Below are 12,974 nucleotides of genomic sequence, written 5' to 3' on the forward strand. Positions count from 1 at the left end.
TCCTTCCTTCCTTTTTTCCTTCCTTCTTTTCCTCCTTCCTTCATTCCTCCCTTCCTCCCTTCCTTCTTTCCTTCCTTTCTTTTTTCCCTCCTTCCTTCTGTGGTTCTAGAACGTAGCTATGATTGAAAACCTCCAGCAGAGTGAGAAGAAACAGTACAGCACAGTGGGTCAGAGCCCGGCTGTTGCATTCAAGCTGCACAGGTTTGAATTCTAGCTCTGCTATGCAGAGCTGCTCTGTTCCTCATTTTCCTCATCTATGACGTGGGGATTATGATTGTGTAACCTCATAGGATTGTTATGAGAATTGAATGAGTTAATATTTAGGTTTCGGTTTTTTGCTTCCCTCCATTGTGCACTACTTGTTTCTTTTTATCTTGCCCCTAACTTTTTTTTCTCCCATCCTCCCACCCCACTCTCTTGTACCAACCATCAGCTTGTTGTCTACATCTATGGCTCTATTTCTGTTTTGTTTATTAATTTGTTTTGTATTTTCAGATTCCATGTATAAGTGAAATTATATGGTATGTATCATTCTCTGTCTGACTTATTTCATGTAGCATAATACCCTCTAGGTCCATCCATATTGTCGCAAATTGTAAGATTTTATTCTATTTTTATTGCTGAATAACATTCCGTTGTATATATGTACCACAACTTCTTTATCCATTCGTCTATTGACAAACATCTAGGTTGCTTCCATATCTTGGCTATTATTAGCAATACTGTAATGAACATGGTGGTACATGTATCTCTTTAAATTAGTGTTTTAGTTTTCTTCAGATGAATACCCAGAAGTGGAATTGCTGGATACTACGGCAGCTCTATTTTTTATTTCTTGAGCAACCTCCATACTATTTTCCATAGTGGCTGCACCAATTTACAATCCCACTAACAGTGCACAAGGGTTCCCTTTTCTCCACATCTTTGCCAGCATTTGTTATTTGTTGCTTTATTGATGAAAGCCATTATAACTGGTGTGAAGTGATATCTCTTTATGGTTTTAATTTGCTTTTCCCTGATGATTAGTGATGTTGAACATTTTTTCATATGGCTATTGGTCATCTGTATGTCCTCTTTGGAGAAATATCTATTCAGATCCTCTGCCCATTTTTAAATTAGACTGGTTTTTTGTTTTTTTTTTTTTGGTTGTAAGTTGTTTGAGTTCCTTATATATTTTGGGCATTAACCCTGATCAGATGTATCATTTGTGAACATCTTCTCCAATTCAGTAGGTTGTCTTTTCGTTTTGTCGATGGTTTCCTTCACTGTACAAAAACTTTTCAGTTTGATGTGGTTCCATTTGTTTATTTTTGTTTTGTTGCCCTTGCCTGAGCAGAAATATCCAAAAAGATAGTGCTAAGAGTAATGTCAGAGAGTTTAGTATATGTGCTGCCAAAGTGAGCACAAGTGATGTCAGAGAATTTACTGCCTGTGTTTTCTTCTAGGAGTTTTATGGTTTGGGGTCTTACATTTAAGTCTTTAACCTATTTTGAGTTTATTTTTGTATATGGTGTAAGGAAGTGATCCAATTTCACTTTTTTAATGTAGTTATCCAACAGCATCACTTATTAGACAGTCTTCACCCCGTTATATATCTTTGCTTCCTTTGTCATAGATGAGTGAAGATTTATTTCTGGACTCTCTGTTCTATTCCATTGGTCTATGTATCTGTTTTATGGCAATACCATACTATTTTGATTATTATAGCTTTATAGTATAGTTCGGTATCAGGGAGCTTGATACCCACCCCTCCCCTCACACTTTGTTCTTTCTCAAGACTTCTTTGACTATTGAGAGTCTTTTGTGGTTTCATATGCATTTTAGAATCAGTTGTTCCATTTTGATTTGTTTCAAGAGAGTTTTTGATTTCCTGTTTGATTTCCTCTTTAATTCTGGTTGTTTAGTAGGATGTTGTTCAGTCTCCACGTATTTGTGTTTTTTTCCTGTTTTCTTCCTGTAATTAATTTCTAGTTTCATGCTATTGTGGTCAGAAAAGATGGTTGACATGATTTCAGTCTACTTGAATTTATTGAGGCTTTTTTTGTTACCTAATATGTGATCTGTCCTGGAGAATGTTCCATTTGCACTTGAAAAAAAATTTGTATTCGGCAGTTTTTGGATGAAATATTTTTAAAAGTTTATTAAGTCAATCTGGTCTAATGTGACATTTAAAGCCATTATTTCCTTATTAATTTTCTGTCTGGGTGATCAATCCATTGATGTGAGTAGGATATTAAAATCCCTTACTATTATTCTATTACTGTGTTTTTTTTCCCTTTATGTCCATTAATAATTGCTTTATATATTTAGGTGCTACTATTGATATGTTGGGTGTACAGATATTTATGATTGTTATATATACCCCTTTATAATTATGTAATATCCTTTTTTGTTTTTTTTTTTAACATTTTTTGTTTTGAAGTCCATTTTGTCTAATATGAGTATTGCTATCCCAGCTTTCTTTTCATTTCCATTGGCATGGACTATCTTTTCCCATTCCTTCACTTTCAGTCTGTGTGTGTCTTTCAATTTGAAGTAACTCTCTTGTAAGCAGCATATAGATGGGTCATGTTTTTTAATCTGCTCAGCCATTCTATGTCTTTTTATTGGAGCATTTAGTCCATTTACATTTAAAGTAATTATTGATAAGTATGTACTTATTACCATTTTGTTAATTGTTTCTATAGTTCTTCTCTGTTATTTTCTTCTTCTATTGATTTCTTCCCTTGTGGTTTACTGGTTTTCTTTAGTGTTTTGTTTGGGTTACTTTCTCTTTATTTTTTTTATGTCTTCTGTCTGTAGGTTTTTGGTTTATGGTTACTATGAGGTTTATGTGAATAATTCTACATCTATGGCCATCTATTTTAAGATGATAAGTGTTTATGTTTGAATATATTCTATAAGGACTACATTTTTACACCACCACCACCACCCACCCACCACCCACTGTTTTATATTATTGATGTCAAGTTTTAGATCTTTTTCAGTTGTGTATCTCCTAACTACTTATTGTAGTTTGAGTTGAGTTTGATGCTTTTTTCTTTTGACCTTCATACCGTGTTTCCCCTGAAAATAACACCTAGCCGTACCATCAGTTCTAAAGCGTCTTTTGGAGCAAAAATTAATGTAAGACCAGTCGTATTATATTATATTAAAATAAGACCGGGTCTCATATTAATTTTTATTCCAAAAGACGAATTAGAGCTGCTGGTCCAGCTAGGTCTTATTTTCAGAGAAACATGGTAGTAGCTTTTTAAATGTCTGATTCACGTGTTTATTAAATATTTGGCTTTACATGTGAGGTTTTTTATTTTCTTATGTTTTCTTATTTCTGGTTATGGCCTTTCCTTTTCTGCTTAAAGAAGACCCTTTTGCATTTCTTGAAAAGCTGATTTAATGATGATGAACTCCTTTAATTTTTGCTTGTCCAGGAAACTTTTTATCTCTCCTTCAAATCTGTGTGATAACTTTGCTGGATGAATTATTCTAGGTTGTAGCTTCCTTTCTCTCAGCATTTTAAAGATGTCCTCCCACTCCCTTCTAGCCTGTAATGTTGCTGAGAAATCAGCTGATAGCTTTATGGGGTTTACTTTGTATGTAACCTCTTTGTGTATTTTCATCCTGCTTCCTTCAAGATTGTCTCCTTAGCCGGCCAGGTGGCTCAGGCAGTTGGAGCTCCGTGCTCCTAACACTGAAGGCTGCCGGTTCGAGTCCCATGTGGGCCAGTGGGCTCTCAACCACAAGGTTGCTGGATGGTGGGCTCCACCCCTTGCAACTAAGATTGAACACGGCACCTTGAGCTGAGCTGCTGCTGAGCTCCCAGATGGCTCAGTTGGTTGGAGCTTGGAGCATGTTCCCTCAACCACAAGGTTGCTAGTTCGACCCCCACAAGGGATGGTGGGCTGTGCCCCCTGCAACTATAATTGAAAGGACAACAATTTGACTTGGAAAAAATCCTGGAAGTACACACTGTTCCCCAGTAAAATCCTGTTCTCCTTCCCCCTCCCCAAACAAAAAAAGATTGTCTCTTTATCCTTAACTTTTGCCATTTTAATTACAATATATTTTGGTGTGGGTCTCTTTGGGTTCATCTTGTTTGAAACTCTCTGTGCTTCCTGTACCTGGATGTCTGTTTCCTTTCCCAGGTTAGGAAAGTTTTCAGCCATTATTTCTTTACATAAAGTTTCTGTTCCTTTCTTTCTTTTCCTTCTGAGATCTCTATGATGCAAATGTTTGTGTGCTTGATGTTATCCCAGAGGTCTCTTAGACTACCCTCATTATTTTAATTTATTTTTTAATTCTTTTTCTTTTTGCTGTTCTGACTGGTTGGTTTCCCCTAGTCTGTCATTCAGGTCACTGATCCATTTTTCTATATTAGCTAATCTGCTGTTGATTCCTTCTAACGTATATTTCATTTCAGTTATTATATTCAGGTCTGCTTGGTTCTTTATTATACTTTCTAAATCTTTGTTGAAGATCTCCCTAAATTCCTCTGTTCCACTCTCAAATTTGATGAGCATCCTTATGACCATTTCTTTGAATTCTTTATCAGGCAAATTACTTATCTCCATTTCCTTAGGGTTTTTTTTTCTTGGGGAGTTTTGTTGTTCCTGCATTTGAGAGAGACATGATTCTGTCTTTTCATTTTGTTTGACTGTCTATATTTGTTTATAGGGATTAGACAAAATAGCTATTTTTCCCAGTCTTGAAAAAGTGGCCTTACGTAGAAGCGGCCTCTGTGTAGGCTGTGTGTGCCAGGTGGTTTGAATAGGGCAGTTGGAGCCGAGCAGGTGCCATCCAAGGCACTGGCTTACCGAGCTGAAGTGGCTCCAGGTGGGAGGCCAGCTGCATGTAACACCGTCCTGTTGATCCTACCTGCTTCCCTAGTTTGAGGCCAAGATGGGCTCAGGCAACGTCTCCGGGAATGTGCTGCAACGACCTTACAGGTAAGCCAGAGCACCTGAATAAAGCCCCCATCCACTTATGGGGGGATAGTGTAAGCAACGGGTGTTTATGGGTCCTCTGACCCCAGAGAATTCTCATAGTCCCCAGACAGCTCCCACAGCTCTTCAGTCTTCTCTATACAGCCTCTCTCTTGTTTGTTGTAAAGAAAGTTGTCCCATGTAGAAGCGATCTCTGAGTATGCGCCAGGTAGGTTTGAGAAGCCAGTGGAGCTAGGCAGGCACTTATGGTGCCTGGGGCACCGGCCTGTGGGGCTGGAGCCACTCCCGCAGGGAGGCCAGGTTGGTGTGGTGATGCCCTGCTGTTTCGGCTTGCTCCCTTTGTTTGGAGGCAAAAGGCTCCAAGCAACAAAGCTGGAAATACTGGTCATCTTGCCGGTAGGCCAAAACACCAGGATAGCGCTCCCAGCCATGCTGCGGGAGTGGACAGGGACATAAATGGTGATGCTACCAGCTCCTCCAGACGGGAGCATTCCCGCAGCTCCCCAGGGGGGCTGCCACGACTTCCCAGCCTTCTCTGTGTGGTCTTTTTCTTGTTAGTTGTTCAAAAGCTGTTCGTTCAGCCCCTCAGTGGTCTCATAGGAGTAACTGCTCTCTATGTACGAGTATGTTTGAGTTTGCTCATGAGGGGCCGAGTTCAGAGTCCTCCTACAACACTGCCATCTTGGACCTCCTGTCTTCTTTATTTGATCAGGTCACTGACAAGCTGACCGGCAAGGAAACTGATGGTGTAAAATAACAGAGTGGGGTGCTGGGGGAGGAGTCAGGCACGTGGCCGGGCTCTTACATATGCACATAAGCTACTACTTACAACACAAAAATGGTGTTTTAAAAAATGCTGTATTTCCAAAAAAGTTGTTGAGCTTTTAAAAGAAAAAACAATGTTCCAGTTGATATTCTTGCTTGGTTCTTGCTCAAAAGCAAACTGCTTGTGCGTCTATGAACCATTCTTAGCATGCTTCTGGAAATCTGTTCCATCCCTCTCTCTCTAATTGGACGATGCTTTTGCTAGATACATACTGCTAGGAAACTGCCTTGATATTTTCCAGCTCTGGGCTCTCATAAATATGTATTAAGAACCTACCCGTGGGCAACACCAATGTTTCTAAAGCGAGGGGTTTGAAAACGCAATCTAATTAGAAGGTGGCAAGTGAGGGCAGACAGGGAGGGAACTTGTCTTGAAACTGGATTTGCAGAGTATATACAACTGAATATTACAGATGAATGAAAATACAATTTTCTCAAGACACCTTTATTAATTCAACAAATATTTCAGAGCACCTACTGCCTAGTAGACGCTCTTCCGGACACTTGAGGTATCTAAGTGAACAGATAACAAATCCTGCCCTTGTGGAGCTTACATTCACATTTCACGTAAGGTTGAGAAAATGGCAAGTGTCTACATCTAAGAATAGAAGTATTTTGTGTGGTATGATGGAAATGATGGGAGAGCCCCAAGCAGTTCTTGACACTGCCACTCATGCATGTTACTTTCCAGTCACTGTGCTAAAGGCTGTGTAAGGAACGCTTAGCAAAAGCAGGCGTGACACCCGGCCTCAGGCAATTGACACAACAGAGAAGGGGGAGGTTGCTCCAGAATGAATGGCCATCCGCATATGAGAGAAATTAGGGCTCTGAAGGAAAGGGACCCAAGAGCCCTCAGGCAATGGAGATTGAGCAAGGCTGGGCAGAGAAAGGGCCAGGGCTTCCAGAAGACGGATGACTGAGATGAGGGCTGGAGGACAGAGGGATGAGGGAGGTGACAGAAGGTGGAAGATATGGAAGGGCACTTGAGATGCTGGGAACAGCACGGGCTGTCCTGGGAGCCTAAAGAGAGCCGGGAAGAATCCGTGGGATGAGACTGGGGAGGGGACAGGACAACACTCAAACTGCAGTATTTACTAAAAAAGAAATCCTTAGATCATTAAATCATGTAGTGAGTCAGACTACGCTCTCTAATGAATATGATTTTACTTTAAATCCACACATAGAAAACAATACTTTTGTTTTTGGTTGGGGACTGTGATAAAGGAAATTTGGTTTGGTTTGGGATTAGAATAAAGAGGATTTCAACTCAACAAACAGTTCTTGAGCACCGTCTATATCCCCAGCACTGGGCGAAAAGAGATATTAAGACCCAGTCTTACAGTCCTTACAGTCTCGTCATACACACAGAACTATACAAATTTGTCTAGAATATTCAGAAAGTGACCAAAAAGAGAGGTGTGGGTTGGGGGAGGAGGGAACCTTTACCTGAACATTTGCATCTAGCTGAGCTGAGGACTTCAAATTGTAAATGTCTCTAAGGCAGGATCTACCTTGCTCACCCCTAAGTATTTAACAATATAAAGGAGTGTTCTGAATTCAGGTTTTGGAGTCAGATAAAGGCAGAGCCTAGTTCCTGCGTTGTCTCCTTACTACCTGTATAACTTTGGACAAGTTACTTAACTACTCCATGCCTCAGTTTCCCCACCTGGAAAACAGGATTTATTAGTTTCCTACTATATATTGGTTTCCCACTGCCTTAGGAAAGTAGGGCTTCAAAGTATCTGCCAAATTACATGGCAGGATGCCACTATGAAATCAAGGTTTTATTCTCAGATCTGTTCTCAGCGTTCAGAAAATTTTGGTTCTTCTCTCCTAGGGAAGAATTTAGTAATAGTAGTTTCCTGTATAGCCGCAATAGGAGGATAAATTCATTTGAAACACATATATGAGAATAGAAACTGATGTATAGCTAGCTCCACAAAACAGATGCAATCCACACAGAATGAGTAAAAAGTTTAGGACTACGCCTCATAGGGGAAAAAAATTCAGTAACTACTAAAACGAACCTTTCCACACAGCTAGAACCAGGTTACCGTCCAAGAGAAACGCTCTGACCCAATTCAAGGAACAACACAGGCAGAATGACTAATACTGACCCCTCAAAGCCATTTAGAACTGAAAAGCATCACACAGAAATGTTTATCACCGTCACTGCTAATAATTCGGATTTTGCCTTTATATTCATCACTTGAATGTGACAGAATAACTAAGATTCCACAATTCATACAAGCACAGAAGGGTTGAGACAGAAGACCTGAACTGAATTCTTAGGACATGCTTCTTCGTCTCAGAGGTATAATGTCTGTGAAATAAATAAGATGCAAAGCTTAGGAAACAACATATCCCAAACACAATTTCTTCATTGCAAGGGAGAACAACCTATTGCGGGTGTCTAGTTTGAGAATTAATGATCTACATTTAAGATTTTTAACCTGGGGTCAAGAATTTGGATGGACAAAAAATACATCTTTGTTTTTACTAACCTCTATCTGAAATTTAGCATTTTCTTCCATTGCAGATGGAGGCAATGAACTACTCTGTTAATAATTAGGACCAATGCTAGATTAATAAAGAACACATAATATCTCAGATTTTTAAAGGTTTTTATAACAGTGTTTCAATATAATTGGTTTCCTTGTAATTCTGTATACATAATTTTGCATTAAAAACATAATGTTTTAAAAACATTATAAAACATGATAATGTTTTAAAAACATTACAAAACATTATAAAACATGATAATGTTTTAAAAACATTATAAAACATGATAATGTTTTAAAAACATTATAAAACATGATAATGTTTTAACATTTTAAAATGTTTTAACATTTTAAAACATTATTGTTTTAAAAACAATAATGCATTAAAAATATTCTCAGAAAGTACCCACCAGCTTCACAGGCTGCCAAAGAGATTCCATCCTACAAAAACTGTTAAGAACCCCTAGAGTGGAAGGATTCGAGACAATGAAGACTTTGAGCAAAGCTGATAGGTGAGGAAATACAGGGCAGGGCAAGTATTCCATTCTGAGTGAAATGTGAGGAAACAATGCAAGAGGACAAAAAAGGCTGAACTTGATTATCAGAAAGGAATATTTTTCAGCAGACTCTGGGGAGCTATTTAATCTTAAGGGGGGCAAGGATCAGAGCAGGAAAAACCCAATCAAATAGCAATTTTTAAATAATTGCCTGGTAAACGTAAGAAGGATGGACTGGAATACAAAGAAACAGAAGGGGAGAGACTAAATTGCGAATCCATGTTTGACTAATAAACAAAGTGACAAGGAAAATGAAAGGAGTTGAACACGAGAGTGCTCCAAAGATTGAACACTGAATATGACAGAAAGAAGAATCACAGACAACTCCAAGTTTTAAGTGAGGGTCTCTGGAACAGGACTCATACCAAGAAAACATCAGGGCAGCCAAGTAGAGCAAGGAAAGTGCTGAGTCGCCTACAGAATATCTAGGTGAAAACATTCAGTATGGATCTATGGCATGAGAGTTACTGCATCTTCTGAATAGCTTCTCTGGACTTCGGTAAGAGTTTTTCCCCTACAGAGATTTTTATCCTGGCTGTGCATGGACCCACGGGCTTCCATGAACGCTCCAAAAAGCAAATTTTCTTTGTGGTCATGGACCTTTCTCTGGGAGGAAGTACGTACTTCAATATAAACACAAAGGATACATGACTCTCTGTCCCCCTCCAAAAAATGTTAATAAGTACTCTCTACTCATCCTTCTGAACATCCCAAGCAACGTAAGCCCTCTGTCTGAGAATTTGGGGAGGGGGCATGAGTCTCAGAACAAACCAAGAAATTCTCAGTAACAAAGCAGCGGCGAGATTACCGTATTTGTGAATGGTTCTGAGTCAGTGGGGGCTCAATGCACACTTATCAGATGAGGAAAGAGTTTGGAATTTCTTGGTCAAAATTTAGTGCAGATGACAGCGGTTTCTGACTCATCTCTTGAACCAAATTTTGCCTGAATACCTGTCTCTACAAGATTAAAGCCCCAAATTTTATCACTAAAAATGGTCATTTTTGTAATAACTCCACGTTGCTCAGCTTTCCACTGTCCCAACTCTGCCAGGACAGAAACGGAGCCAAAGCTCAGGAGCTATGTTTTGCTTTAGTGTTGCCCTCTACTGGCTAATTTCACGTCACTCTCATTCCCACTCATTTTACTGCCAAATGCAAGATTTTGAGATTATGTTGCGTTTGACAGAACTTCTGTAGGGAGTTCAGACCCCAAAAAGTTCCAAATAAAATGTAACAGAAAACTACCAGTTCCAAGAATAAAACAATACCAAAATGTCAGCAATAGCATTAGGAAACTATAGCATTGTCTAATACAGTACATTTTTGATACTCACTAAATATTTAACTCCCGATAATCAAGGCAAAGGGGGCTTTCAGTGTGATGTACGTGAAGTGGTAACAAACAGAAAAGTCAGAGACATCAGGACATTTAAAAGTTGTGCCCCCAGAAAGGAAGAGGGAAACAAAAGCCTTGAAAATAGGTTTTTTGTTTTTGTTTTAATTAAAACTAATGACCTTTGTTAGGTAGTGTATAGAAAGTAGTTTTCACCATGAGCTAATAAACATATATTTATTTGTCAAATAATCAGTATTACATGGATGATAATAAGTCACCATCACCAGCTGATGAGCCAGCAAGCCCTGCTCAGCTCTACAGTTAAAGGGAGATGCTGATAATGAAAGGACAGGGTGCTGGTTCCTTTCTTCCTAGAACTTAAGGAACAGAAAGAGGGAGAAAGAAAATATTGTTGACACTAACGTGTAACTAAGATGTCAGCTGTCCTTTTCCCTCCTTTGAAGACCTTCCCTTCCCTAACCCTCAAAAACATCTACTCAAGAAGGTATTCAAGATTTCACAGGGGAGAGAGGAGATTAGCTGCAGCCTCTCCGATAACAACCTGAAAGACTCCCCTTAGGCGTTTTTCTCCTGCTTTGCCACGAGCTCGCAGGGTTTTCCAGGGCACAGCGTTTCGGCTCCTACTACATCCCGCAAATCCCTTTTCCCCTCCCCCTACCCCAATTCTTTTTTCTGGGAAGCAAAAGGAAAAGCCTGCAGGTAACAAGCCCAAGTCTACTCCAAGTATCTTAAAGTATTTTTTCCAAACATTTAATCCTTTCCCCAAGAAGAATTTTATTATTGGCAGCTAAGTGGTTGACCATTTTTCAATATTGTTACAATTCTCACTTGTACTGAGTTGGAGTTTGACAAATCCATACAATGTTTTTGAAGCTACGTATCTCATTAGCCACTGTTGGCCCCACTTCGTTCGAAGTTAACTTCCCTGAGGACACAGACAAGAAGCTTCTAGTCCTTTCCTCAATAGCATCCATCCCTTTAAAAAATAAGCAAGACTGAAGAGGCTCAACCTTGATAAAATGAGACATTGCTGCTGGAGATACGTGCTGGTTTTAAAGCTAAAAATAACATTTAAAAAAATACATAAAGAATCACCTTCTCAAGCTTTCCAAGGACAACTGTATTTGCTATGCCAGATGGTTACAAAAACATGTCTCAGAAACTGGCCTTGTTATTGAAAAGCATAGTTTAAAAAATTATGCAAATGAGTCATTGTGTCTGCATTAGGGATTTACCATGACTTTGTATGATTCCATATCAGGTTAGCGATATACAATTTGGTCAAAAAGTTTAACTGGCCAGTCCAGACCTTGCTAAGGGGAGTGTAAAATGAGGTCACGTGTATTTATTAACACCTATTTTTAAGAAGGCATCAACTCCCCCATCCTGCTTAATTGCAGGAATTCCAGGGTCTTAACAAATTCCTCACTATTTGTGGAAATCAGAATGTCACCCCAGTTGCCTGGTGCATCAGCCACCGTCTGTGTCCTCCCCAATCCATGCTCACTGGGAAGGGGCAGCCAACCGCTCTGCTGCAAACCACCCCTTGCACTTCTTGGACTCAAACTTCCTCCAGCTACTGCTGCCCACTCCTGTTCTGCTTCACCCAAGCAAAGGCAGAGACCCTTCTTTTAATTATCTGATGTCATTGCTCAGCATAACTGCAACCTTTAGAAAAGACCTCTCTGAAAATTCAGGAAAATGGAAGGGGGCATTGCAACGCCAAGAATACTCAAAGATGTACTGGATGTGGCCACTTGCAATTCTCTTCTTATAGTGATCTTCAGACTGGGATTCTAGTATCTGGGGCATGTGAATATTCCCCAGAGGTACAAGAATAGGGACAATTTTAATGAAATTAATTTCAGCTTCTCAACATCCATATGACCTCTTTCCCCAAATGAATCTCTATGAAGGTGACTTTAATGGGTTAAGCTACTTTCTAGCTTCTCCTTTAAGGTATTTTCTTCTGCCACATAAAAACAAACTTACTTCTCACCCATAAGTTTACATGGTATATTTGGCGATAATCTTCCATGGATTTCTCATGTTTCTGCAGGTCTTGAGAACAAGGCACTAAATGCTCTTAGTTCCGGACTATTTCTCAAGGATGTTTGTAGCCTTGCAAGCATCCTTGGATCACAGTGTCTCCCTCTTTCTGGAGCGAAGAGCAGACACGATGGTTATGGGTTGAATTATGTCCCCTCTCCCACAAAAAGAGGTTGAAGTCCTAATCCCTCAGTACCTCAGGGTCTGACTTCATTTGGAAATAGGGTTGTTGCATATATACTTAGTTTATATGACTGGTGTCCTTACGTATGACAAAGACAGAGACTGAGTTATGCAGCTGTAAGCCAAGGAATGCCAAAAATTGCCAGCAAACCACCAGAAACTAAGAAAGAAAGGAAAGATTCCCCTACAGGTCTCAGAAGGAAATGGCCTGGCCAACACCTTGACTTCATACTTCTCGCCTCCTTCTATTGCCCTAAGAGACCATAAATTTTGTTGTTTTAAGCCACCCTATTTGTTATGGCAGTTCTAGGAAACTTACTATCCAGAATAATACTGTCTCCCATGAGCAAATGGAAGGCATGCTTATTCACTATTATAAAACATTTGGGTTTCTCAAGATCAGAATTCCTCTTCTGAAATGCAACCACTTGTATGAACAGGCATCCATCGGGGCCCATCCACATTGGTCATGAGGGAATTGGGACTCAGGGAACCAATGCACAAATAGTACTATTCTGGCTACTGCTATCGCTGTAATAACTGTCTCATGTCCTCTGAC

The sequence above is a fragment of the Rhinolophus sinicus genome, chromosome 1 (genome assembly GCF_057876585.1).
Source record: "Rhinolophus sinicus isolate RSI-liver-muscle chromosome 1, RSI-T2T, whole genome shotgun sequence".
Lineage (NCBI taxonomy): Eukaryota > Metazoa > Chordata > Mammalia > Chiroptera > Rhinolophidae > Rhinolophus > Rhinolophus sinicus.